A 12251-nucleotide genomic window follows, 5' to 3' on the forward strand; every position below is an offset into this window, starting at 1 on the left:
GGCATTGGCTCATCTGAGGAGTGGCTTTACAGGGTGTCTCAGGTTGGCCCAGGTGGCCAGAGCATTGTCCCCTGGCTCAGGAAGTACAGCCTGGGGGAGGGGAGGGGTGGCCTTTCTCTTGGGATCTGAGAGATGAATTCCTAGGTACCCACAGTTCTTCTGTGGTCTCAATGATTTCCAATCATGTTTGCCAAATCATGGCTCCACTGGGGGTTTTGTCAAGGGCCGAACTTAAGTAAGGGGGCTGCCATCCAGTAAAGCCTCATTCTTCTCTAGGAAATACATCATCCGCAGAGTCCCTAACATGGTTAGCTTTCACCAGTGTCCAACCAGGACCTCCAGAGGGCAACAGAGAGCAGGTGCAGAGGAGAGAAAAGGACTCTGGTTGAGAGCCTGCAGGGGGATCTTGGCTCCTGGAGTAACAAAGTAACAATGACTGCTTCATTCCTGCAAGCTGCCAGGAATGCCACTCCCCACTCCTCAGAATACACAGGTCGTGAGCTTCCTGAGAGTATAATAATTATAATAATATTCATAGTTAATACTAATTATTTCCTGTGGCCCAGACATTGATCTAAGTTTTTTTTTTTAATTACTTTTATTTATTTATTTTTGCCTGCGTTCGGTCTTCGTTGCTGCGTGCGGGCTTTCTCTCATTGCGGTGAGTGGGGGCTACACTTCGTTGCGGTGAGTGGGCTTCCCATTGTGGTGGCTTCTCTTGTTGCTGAGCACGGGCTCTAGGAGCACGGGCTTCAGTAGTCGTGGCTCGTGGGCTCTAGCGTGTGGGCTCAGTAGATGTGGCACACGGGCTTAGTTGCTCTGCAGCATGTGGAATCTTCCTGGACCAGGGCTCGAACCCCTGTCTGTTGCATTGGCAGGTGGATTCTTAACCACTGCGCCACCTGGGAAGACCTGACCTAAGGTTTTATATACATTGATTCAATCAGTTCTCATAACAACCCTTGAGGCAGATATAATTCTTATTCTCATTTTTCAGCTGAGGAATATGAAGGAGAAAAAAACGATAGGTAAGTTGCCCAAGATCCCACAGTTAGTGGAGCCAGGACTTGAACCCAACCATTTATGAGCCTCTATTCTAGACATCAGGGATAAATCCATGAACAAGACAAAATCCCTGCCATATTAAAGGATCAGACAATAAATGAATAAACAAACAAACACAAAATATGATTTTGGGTAGAAATGTCATATAGACAAGGAAGGCAGAATTAAGGACTAGAGAGGGGCATTTTAGATGGGCTGGTCAGGGAGACCCCTCTTGGGTAGATGGCATTTGGTCAGAGAGCTGAATACACAAGGGAGCAAGTCATGCTGAAGGTTAGGGGAACAGTAAGTGCAAAGGTTCCGAGTAGGAATGAGCTTGGGGTGTTAGAGGAACAGCAGGACATGCAGTGTGGCTAGTGGAGAGTGAGCTAAGGTCTCTGATGTTGCTGGCCACAGGCCACAGCAGTGATCAGGGGGTAGATGGAGATGTGCAAGGCCAGGACCCAGCCACTGCCTAACCTGAGCCTGGCCTTTTGGGTATCTCAGCTTCCCTTTAAGATACCATCTTGTTTTTTTTTCCCTCCTGTGCAGACTTGACACCATCACAGTATGTTCCCTCCTTGACCCTGGATACAGTTCAAAAGCAGCTAAAGTTGACAAGAATCTGGGGCAGCCAGTCTTGTACCACCTGCCAAAGCTTGGCACAAACAATCTGAGAGCCAAATAATATACATACTGGAGTGAGTCTTGCCCAGCTCATGGAGAATTTCTTACAGATAAAAGTTCTAGATAGGCCTGCTGGGACCTTGAAATGTGTCCTTATTCCCACCAACACAAGGACCTGAACCTTGCAGACCTCTCCAGGGTGGGAGGCTTGTTCTCTCTTCATACTATGCCCCCATGCCAGGACCCTGTGTCAAACCTGCTTAAACCCTGCCATACGTTAAACTCAGGTGGAGTTCAGATGGTATCTGGCCAGGAGATGGAAGGGATCTGTCCCTGTGAGTAGCCACCTCTCTCCACCAGGTCTCTAAAGGAGATGGAAGCACAGAGGTGAGAAACTGCGAATTACTAAGAATCTTTGCCCCTCCTTCTTCCTTGTAGAGCCCAGACCAAGATGGGCCCATGTGGAATGCTCTTTTGGCCTGGGTTAGAGACAGCCTAGAGCCTAGACCAGAGGGGGCTGAGCTGTCTGATCCAGGACTTCTCGAACTCAGCACCATCGCCAGTTGGGGCCGGCTAATTCTTTCTTGTGGGGGGTGTCTCATGTAGGATGTTAGCAGCACCCATGGCCTCTACCCGCTAGAGGCCAGAAATACTCTCCTCTCAGTGTGACAACCAAAAATGTCTCCAGATATTGCCAAATGTCCCCTGGGTGGGGGACACCTCTGACTGAGAACCACTGGGTCCAACTTTTCCCTTTCCCCTAAGTGTGGATCTCCGCTGTTACCACTCTGGTGATAAGGAAGGACTGAAAGCCTCCCATTTATCCCAGAGCTTAAAGCCAGCTGGGTGAACCAGTGTCCTTGGAAGTAACATGGAGAGAGGCCAGCGGGAAGGGGGAGGAGGGAAAGGGGACGGGTAGATCTTCTCTTAACGGTTTTTGGCTCACAAAACCCAATCATGGGGAAGGGCAGGGATAGTGTTGGCCACAGGCATCAGGGGGCTAGGCCTCCCTCCCCCTCCCCATCCTGTCTGTCTGTCTGTCTCTCCCTCTCACACATACCCACCCCCCCCACACTCACCCACACACACACCCACACCCACACCCACACACACACACTCACCCACACACACACCCCTCTGCCACTCTGTGTATTGGCTTTGTTCTCTCCCCCTGAAGACAGGCTTTCTTCAGAGATGAAAGGGAATTCAGTGCTGGAGGAGAAGGTTGATGGGTGGGCTGATCTAGAACAAGAGATGGCAGGGCAGGAGCCAGAGGTTATGGGTATCACTGATGGAGAAGTGAAGGGATCCATCATGGGGTCCAGACCAGAGCAGGGAGTAAATGCAGCCACGAGGGGCTGGTGGAGAGGGGAGGAGAGGAAGATGTTTGAAGGTTTGAGGTCTTCTTTGTATTGAGAGGCAGGAAGGAGGAGAGTCAGAGATTAAGAAGTTGTTTGCTAAGCGTTTGTTTTTTTTTCCAGAGAAATAGACTCATAGAATCACAGGATGTTAGACCTTGAAGGAAACTTAGAGACCGTTTAGTCCAATCAACTCCATGCTGGTTCTCTCATTAATTCACCAACACTGGAATTTGAGAGTGATCCTTGTTCCCAGTCTTTCTCTCTATGCTTGGAATCAAATGAGACATAAGATACAGGGGTCAAACCACTAGAGATTAAAATAACTTCATAACAGATAAAGCTGATTGGAGGGTTTGGTTTAGAAAGTACAACCACAATCAGGCTTCCTAACTCTTTCTCCAAGAACCAAACTTATCTTTCCAGCACTGAAAGACTCCGTACCTGCAGGACAAGAACCTGCCCTGGGACATTTACTGAGAAGAGAGGAGGAGAGGAGGGCAGCTTGGGCCTTCTCTGGTGCAGGCAGTTCTCAGAAGGAGCTGAGTCATGGCACGTGCCCATTTTATTCTCCCAAATCCATCAAGCACATGAGCCACTGCTCATCCACTAAGCAGCAGTAAGTAAGAGAGGTGAGAGGAGAGTACTTTTCTCAAAGCTTCAGGAAGGACAGAAGCTCCTACTTTGTAGGGAAGAGTAAAGTGCTTGGAGGGAGAAAGATGAGTTCCCCTACACAAGCCACCATTTATTAAGTGCCAGTTCTGCTTCAAGGATACTGAAGCCCAAAGAGGTGAAGTATGTTCTCAAGGTCACACAGCTTTGGGGACTCCCAGATTCCTAATGCCAAGCCTTCGCCATTTCACACTTCTAATCACAGAAAGTCAGATTCATCCAGGGTCATCAGCATAATAGTAAAAATAATCTCCTACTCTGTCCTTTAGGAGGTCTTCTCACCCGTTCCTCCATCACCACCACTGCCTCCACCGCCTCCATCTACATCTTTTCCACCTCCGTCTATATGTCCACCACCTCCATCTATATGTCCAACACCTCCTTTTATGTCCAGCTATCATATTGCCGCTTCTACCACTTCCACCTCTACCATTTCCTCCGTTCTTATTAACACCTCCCCCATTGTTTTAGCAGGCAGCCAGCACAAACCATTTGGGTGGAGTGGCAGATGTGAACTAGAAGTTTACCCATACAGCTCTGGTCTCCAGAAGTCTTCAAGATCTTTGAGATCAAAGATCTCCCCAGCTCATGACATCCTCTGATCCCAAAAAGATCATCTTGGAATATTTTATGAAGATTGTGATAGAGATACATAAACATAAGTACACATGTCTATACAAAAACTCATTGACCACAAGTACAAATTGCTGTAATTTCTAAGCCATGCCCTAATCTGATAGCTGCAGATTTAGGTACCTGAAGTGTGACAAGATCCATTTAACTGGCATCTCAGCAGTCCTCAAAGCTCTAATGACCTAACGGTTGAAGATATTCAAGTGAGCTGTAACATTGGGGCCAGCCAGTCCTGGCCACTCCAGTATGCATTCAAACCCAGGCCTCTGCAGGCTCCTAGAATTGCTGCTAACTGACTATAAAATGGGTGGCCCTGGGGCAGGACTGGATCATCTCTAAGGTCCCTTTGACCTTTACCTCTAAGAGTCCTCTAAGACAGAATTCAAAAGGATCTGGGATAAAAACCATGCAGGGAGATAAACCAGCATTTCAGAATCCAGGCTGAAACAACACTGCCATGTAAAATCACCAAGTTAAAATCTAAGAAGAAACTTAAAGATGTCTGCCTATGATCCTGGGCAGCTCTGTTCAGACCCTGCACAACCCTGGTCTGTCAGCCAACCAGGCATCAGTCCCTCACCCTGCAGGAGTGTCCCTTCCCCCATCCTGGTCACATGGCTGGCCGCCACTGAGCCCACAAGTCAATCTCCAATGCCCCAAATACTGTTCAGCCTGGAAATCACAGAGCGTCCTTCTCACCACCCAAGAGCAGCAGAACGAGTGGCTCCGGCCTCCCTGAGATTTGGATTGTGGTTTCCAACACTTAGAGCTTGAAGGTAAGTTTGCAGCTTGGAGCTTCAGAGATAGTAGACAGAGCTAGGCAGATAAGGGAAAATGTGCTTTACAGTATGAGCACAGAGTATTTAAGAGTGAGCTTTACACACAGAGAGAAGGAGAATAGCATGAAAGCTGAGTAAATCCTCCAAATGAGCCTTGAATATTTGCCTTTCCTTAAAAAAATTATAGTGTGTCATCTTGGTGCCTTGAGTTCATTGGTTTGGAACTCACACCAAATGGGCAGAAATGACAGGAGACTCATTCTCTCTGACGCCCTGGTGAGTTCTTTTTTGTCGTCCTCTGATGGAACTGAGACTCCTTCTTCCAGGCAAATAAGCTTCTATTGTCTTTGCCAAAGTTACAAGGCTGACTGAAGTATTTATGAAGTACGCAAAAGCCCTGAGACTTGGCTCTTCCCCAGAAAACTATGGGAAGATAGATGATATCTGTTAATGTAACATCTCAGAATTGAAACTGAATAATGGCTAGCCTCCTTTTATTAGACCTTTCTGTTGTCAGGTTTTGGATATGGTACCTCGTTTTGTTACTGAAAGTTTGCTTAGGGATATTTTGTTTGCTTGTTTTTCTTTCCTCTCCTGGGGCAAGCATGTTAGGGGTCTGCTAAGCCCAGAGGCAATGGATAAACTATCGGTTGTGAAGGTGGCCTTTCTCTGGCTTCTAGCTTAGCTTTTTTAAAGCCCAGTATGACCCCATGTCATTCTTGTCAATTCAGTTCACAAAATAAACCCAGAGGAGCCCTTGGGGAGGTCCTTTTCTCAAATACTTTGGGCTATGAGAAGAGTTCACTGGATACCATGTTGGGCTAGTCCCGTGTTCTTAGATAGTATAATAAGGTCAAATGGCTTAAAAGATGGGGTGGGAGGAAAAGCTCCCAAAAGGCTGACTTTTGATGAATGTGGCACGACGTCTTTTCTAGTTTTCCCCAGAGATATGAATGTCTAACCTGCAGGAGTTTTTACCATTGTTTGCCCTTCTTCCCTAGTAAACTATTTTGTTCTCCTTGTTGGCAGTGTCCAGTGCAAATATCTGGAACAAAGTGAACTTGTTGGACTGAATTGATGTGCCCTTGTGGAAGGGAGGTCGGGGTGGGGGGAGTGTTTAAATGGCAGGTGATTCAATTACCAGGGTTTTGATGGTCAAAACACACTGTCTGCCCATAAGACTGGCTGTATCACCACCTCCTTGCTGCAGTGGACACGAAGCCTACTTGTTCAGGAGCCCTGAGTGTTCACTGGTGTGGCACTCTGGTCCTTAGCCTTACAGGCTTAAGGCATTGATTTTTGTCAGTAGGGTTTGGATTCGCAGGGTTACCAGATGTGATTTTGCACTGGTGGCAGGGGCAGTAAAGTGGAATGGGGCCCTTAAGTGACTTGGGACAGAAGAGAATTTGGTCTGATCCCTCACTGTAAAGCCATGCTCATCCCCAAGACACCCTATGATCTAAAGATGGATGGGGGGATAATGGTGAGCTAGTTGGGCAGTGGAGGGGCTGGTATGGGTAAAACTGCCATTGCAAGTTCCTTCATTTGCTACGTGCTGGGGCTGCTGTGTTCTAATGCAGTTCCTTTGGCAACATATTGAGTGGATAGCTGTCCTGGTTATTACTCTTTGGATGCAAGTAACTCAAATCAACTGAAGCCAGCTGAAGAGAAAGTGGGGTTTAGTATAAGGCCATGGGGAGGGCTTATGGCTGGGACCTAAGGCAGGGTCTGGAATCCAGAAGTGGAAGGCTTCCTCCAGACCTCCTCTGTCTCTTGTTTCTTTGCTCTTCTTCCTTCGTCCTTCCCTCTCTCCCTCCCTGTCTTCCTTCCTTCCTTGGGTCCCAGAATCAGAGAATCCAGTATGACTCTTGGCTCCACCATGCCTGGCTCTGTGACTCAGGAAAAATTACTTAATTTTCTGAATCTCCATTTCCACATCTATAATGTGGAGATCAAAATTATGCACCTCCCTGGGGCTTCCCTGGTGGCGCAGTGGTTGAGAGTCCGCCTGCCGATGCAGGGGACACGGGTTCGTGCCCCTATCCCGGAAGATCCCACATGCCGCGCAGCGGCTGGGCCCGCGAGCCATGGCCGCGGAGCCTGTGTGTCCGGAGCCTGTGCTCCGCAACGGGAGAGGCCACAGCAGTGAGAGGCCCGCGTACAGCAAAAAACAACAACAACAACAAAAAAAAACAAAAAAAAAAATTATGCACCTCCCTGAATTTTAGTCAGGATTAAATGAGATTATGAAACAAATATTTGACAGCCAATTAATATATATTATATGAAATGGTGGAGATAGAGCTTCTGTTTCAAAGTTTAGGTCATGATTGGGAATTTTTATGATGGGCCATGTAGCTGCCAATCAGAGCAGTAATTAATCTAAACACTTTCCATATGGTCAACACTCTGCTTGAGTTGTTTTAAATGGATGGCTTCCTTTGAAGATGAATCTGGGGGCAGCCTGGGTTCCTCTACTTCTGCATACTCCTGGAAGGGAGCTTTTCTCAAATTGTGAGGACGTGGGACCCAGCACAGAGGAGGTGAGGAGGGAACGGTCTCAGCTAGTGCAGAATTGGAAGTTATGCGTCTACCTGAATACGAGCTACATTATAGCTCCATACTTCTGTAGCCCCGGAGAGTTTTCATCTCTACTTACATCCGTATTGTCATTTTGTATTCATTTTTGCTTGGTTTCCAATCTGAAAAATCCATAGAACTTCAAACATGAAAAAACACATTTTTAAAACATGTTGGAAAACTCTTACTTCATTTGTATTATTCAGGAACTATTGACTCCAAGTGTCAGAAACCCAACTCAAACATGAGAAAAAGTAAAGTGAATTTATCAGCTCAACACAACTGAGAAGGCCAGTCGGAATTAACTGACTCAGGGAGTTACAGTGTTATCAGAACTGTTTCTCTACTTGCTTTGGATGCATCCTTCCACAGGGCAGGCGAGATAGTAGCCCCCAAGCTTATAAGCTTCACAATGCCAGAACCGGAGCAAGAGCCAGAACAAGGCAATGTTTTTGGATGGTTCAAGTGGAAATGTCCTGGGAAGAATTCTGATTGGTCCAGCTCTGGCCATGGGGTCATCTCTGAATCAATCTCTGACTGGGGACTAGGGAATGTTTTATTGGCCAGCCTAGGTCACATGGCCTTTCCCTTTTGTGGTTGGAGGTGGTCTTTGTGAGAAAGAGGATTTGTTACTCAGCTTCTCTTTACTCCTCATGCTATGCCTGAGGGGGTAATTTTCAAAAAATCACCAACCTATTGGAGGTAGCAGTGTGTTCTCACTAAGCTTACCCGTTCACAATGCCCAGTTTGAATGAAAAGATGTGATATTGTTATGTATGTAAACCTCATGTGAAGCAAACTCCATGTATGGTGATTCAATTTATTAGAAAATATACATTAGGAGCTATTTCCTTAAAACCATGGTTCTCAAAGTGTGGTCCCTGGATCAGCAGCAGCAGCATCAAGTGGAAGCTTGCTGGGAATGCAGACTCTCAGGCTCCACCCCGGATCTGCTGACTTAGAAACTCTGGGGTAGGGCTGAGCAATCCAGGTTTTAATCAGCCCCACAGATGACTCTGATGCCCACTTAAGTTTGAGAACCACCGTCTTAAATGTTCTTTTTTTGTAGGTCTCCTGAATATCATGATTCAGTTTGAACAAACAGATTTAACCAGGGATTTTCAGGGAATACAATTATCACATAAAGTGAGAGCACATATTAAATTATTTGTGTTAAAATGTTTAAAGTAAAAATGATATATAATCATAATTTTAAAATCAAGTAACACATGTAAGAGCTTATAATAAAAAGCAACAGAACTCCATCTCAGCTTTCTGCACACCCCACAGTTCTAATTCCCAAAGACAGTCACTTGGAATTTTTTTTTTTGGATTATAAATCTATAGTTTTATTAAGACAAAAACTGACAGTGTTGGTATGAAGCTTAACACTTAAACAAAATTTTCACAGAAACCTAACACATGCCTAAAAATGTTTTACAATGGAGTTCTAGATGCAGGTCTAGATGATGTCAGAACTGATGGATCTCATGACTCAAGACAGAGTTTTGGGTTTTGGTTAATTCTTAGAATTAAAAAAAACTTGTTTTGTTTTAAAGTGAGCCACTGCCCCAGTATGAAATTTTAATCTTCTCCTGAGACCAGGGCTTCTGAAATCATTCAGCTCTTGAAGTGATTCAGTGAACTTGTGCTGTCAGTGACTGAACCCTGCCACCAATGGTTTCAGAGTTCAAAAAACAGAGGCTCCAAGAGTTTTCCACCCTAAGAGCACCAGCCCTTGCCTTTCCCTACTCTCCCACCTCCTATACTACCCTCTGCCCTTCCCCAAATACTTCAGCCAGTGGCTTGGGTGGAGAAGCTGATATTTATAACTTCATAATTGGAAAAGAAAGGGTCTTCTTGTCAATTTCAAGAATTATCACCTCTTTATCAGGTGATATGACCTGCCTGCATATACACTCCAATAAGACTTTTCCTCCTCAACCAGTTTCCATCCCACAGACGACAGCTTTGGTAACTTCTTAACTGGCTTAGTCCTTTGTTGGGAATAGCGTTAAGCTCAGGCAGGGAACACCTTGGCTTCTAAGTTTCAGGCATTCACAGCTTTTGAACAGTCTCTCACAGTCCTCATTTAGGTTGCCAATGACATTTTTTGAAAGGAAGAAATATTCTGCACACGGAACCAAATCATCGTTAGCTGTTCTTTCCTTTGTTTCACCACTTCCCCCATCAGGCCCCAAATTTTAACAAAAATGATCCTAACCCATCTCCCTTCTTTCCCACCCCATCCCTCCCACCCCAAATAATACACCAGTAATAGCCAAAATCTACATACATGCTATGCTGTAAAAATGCAGAGTTAACACTATTGGGAAGAAGGCTGTGGGTTGTGGAGATGCTCTTTGAAGATCTATAATATCTTCTGCTCTCCCACATCCCATTCTTCAAGTTTTGTCCTTTATAGAAAGTCCTTTGCTTTTCTCAGCAAAGTTCAGAATGGGTTGCCTTGAAACACCGACCCTCCTTCCCCTCCACCAGAATGGGTGTGCAAACTATACAGCATGGAATGGCTTTAAAGCACTTGGGCTGCTGTAGGGCATGGAAACTATACTGGCTCTTCAACGGACATCTTCTCAAGCCCCCTCTACGGTGTCAAGACAAGTAGAACTCCTCCTTTCCCCACCTGAAACCCACAGTCAGATGTGACAGGGGCTGGTACTCAGGAGAGTTCATTCTTGTCATCTTTTTTGTCATCATCCTCCGAGGGGTAGGAATGCCTCGTCAGCCTTTCCTCATAGGAGGATATGACAACCTGTGGGCATGTTGACATTGGCTCCCTTGGCAGGGACCAGGTCAGCCTCATCAGAGTTTTTCCACTTCATCAGGAACATGAGTTCTCCACTGGAGTCTATAGCTCCAATAATCCACTCGGGTTCCAAACCCCGAGCAAAGCCTTGTGGCTTTTCTGACTCTTTTTTTTTTTTCTTTTTTCATTCCAATTTTAATGAAATATAATTGATATACAGCACTGTGTAAATTTAAGGTGTACAGCATGATCTGACTTACATATATCATGAAATGATGACCACAATAAGTTCAGTGAACATCTATTATCTCATATAGATACAACATTAAAGAAAAAAAAATTTTTTCCGTGTTGAGAACTCCCAGGATCCACTCTGTTAACAACTTTCATATATAATGTACAGCAGTGTTAACTATATTTATCATGTTGTACAATACATTCCTAGTACTTATTTTCTTATAATTGGAAGTTTCTAACTTTAGATTATATTCATCCAATTTCCCTTCCCCTCCCTGCTTCTAGTAACCACAAAGGTGACCTCTTTTTCTATGAGTCTGTTTGCTTGTTTATTTTTGAAGTACAATTAATCTGATACTCAATTATAAGTATAAGATTAGTTCCTGGTGCACAAAATAGTGATTCAATAGACTCTTCTTTCTTCTTCTTGGTTTGCTCTCCTCCCCCTTATCTTCCGAATCCGAATCAGCTTTGCGCTTGCCTCCCTCTGATTTATCTGTCTCGTGTGCCGTTTTCTGTGACTGCAGGAACTCGGCGATGAGGTCGGGGCGATCCAGGTTTTCTTCCGGCTGCCGTGTGCTGTCCTCATCTGGGAGCCCCTTCCACTTTAGGAGGAACTCCACTGGGCCCTTCACCACTCGACGGTGGAGAACTTTTTCCACCACATATTCTTCTTCCTCTTCTTCTAGCACCTCCTCCACTTTCTTCTTGGTTTGTCTTTTCCCCATGGTGCCCGCCAGCTTTCTGGTATAAAGGGTGACGCTGCTCAGAGCAGTGCCCGCGAACCCGAGAGGAATCAGTGCCGCGCTACTCGTGCGTCTTGTCCAGCCGGCCAGGCGAGTGGGGACCAGAAAAGCAACAATCCGGTTGCCCGCGGTCGAACCCCTCACTGAAGCGGCGTTCCGCAGGTGCCGGCCAACCGCCCTTCCCTCGGCCAAACAAAAGAGCCTGGCACTCTGCACTGCCGCCACCAGCATCTGGAATTATTTTTTTAAATTGAGGTAGAGGACTTCCTTGGTGGAGCAGTGGTTAAGAATCTGCCTGCTAATGCAGGGGACATGGGTTCGAGCCCTGGTTTGGGAAGATCCCACATGCCGCGGAGCAACTAAGCCTGTGCGGCACAATTACTGAGCCTGCACTCTAGAGCCGGCGAGCCACAACTACTGAGCCCGCGTGTCACAGTTTCTAAAGCCTGCGTGCCTAGAGCCCATGCTCCACAACAAGAGAAGCCACCTCAATGAGAAGCCCGAGCACTGCAATGAGGAGTAGCCCCTGCTCGCCGCAACTAGAGAAAGCCCGCGTGCCGCAACGAAGACCCAACACAGCCAAAGATAAAGGAAATAAATAAAATTTTAAAAATTGAGGTAGAGTTGATTTATAATGTTATATTAATTTCAGGTGTACCACATAGTGATTTGATAGTTCTAAAGATTATACTCCATTTAAAAAATTTTTTTAAATAGATCTATTTATTTATTTACTTTGGCTGTGTTGGGTCTTTGTTGTTGCTCACGGGCTTTCTCTAGTTGCGGCGAGTGGGGGCTACTCTTCATT

At 45.8% G+C, this 12251-nt stretch overlaps 1 pseudogene across 1 annotated transcript; it reads right to left on the minus strand.

Moving 5' to 3' along the window:
• Window positions 1–10283: 10283 nt before the first annotated feature.
• On the minus strand, window positions 10284–11455 carry LOC308627755 (chromobox protein homolog 1-like; annotated as a pseudogene). Its single transcript has 2 exons — window positions 11110–11455; window positions 10284–10625 (listed from the first exon to the last, which is right to left on the minus strand). The product of its transcript is annotated as a chromobox protein homolog 1-like (transcript).
• Window positions 11456–12251: the final 796 nt, after the last annotated feature.

This window comes from Mesoplodon bidens (assembly GCF_964165515.1).
Source record: "Mesoplodon bidens genome assembly, chromosome: 14".
NCBI lineage: Eukaryota > Metazoa > Chordata > Mammalia > Artiodactyla > Ziphiidae > Mesoplodon > Mesoplodon bidens.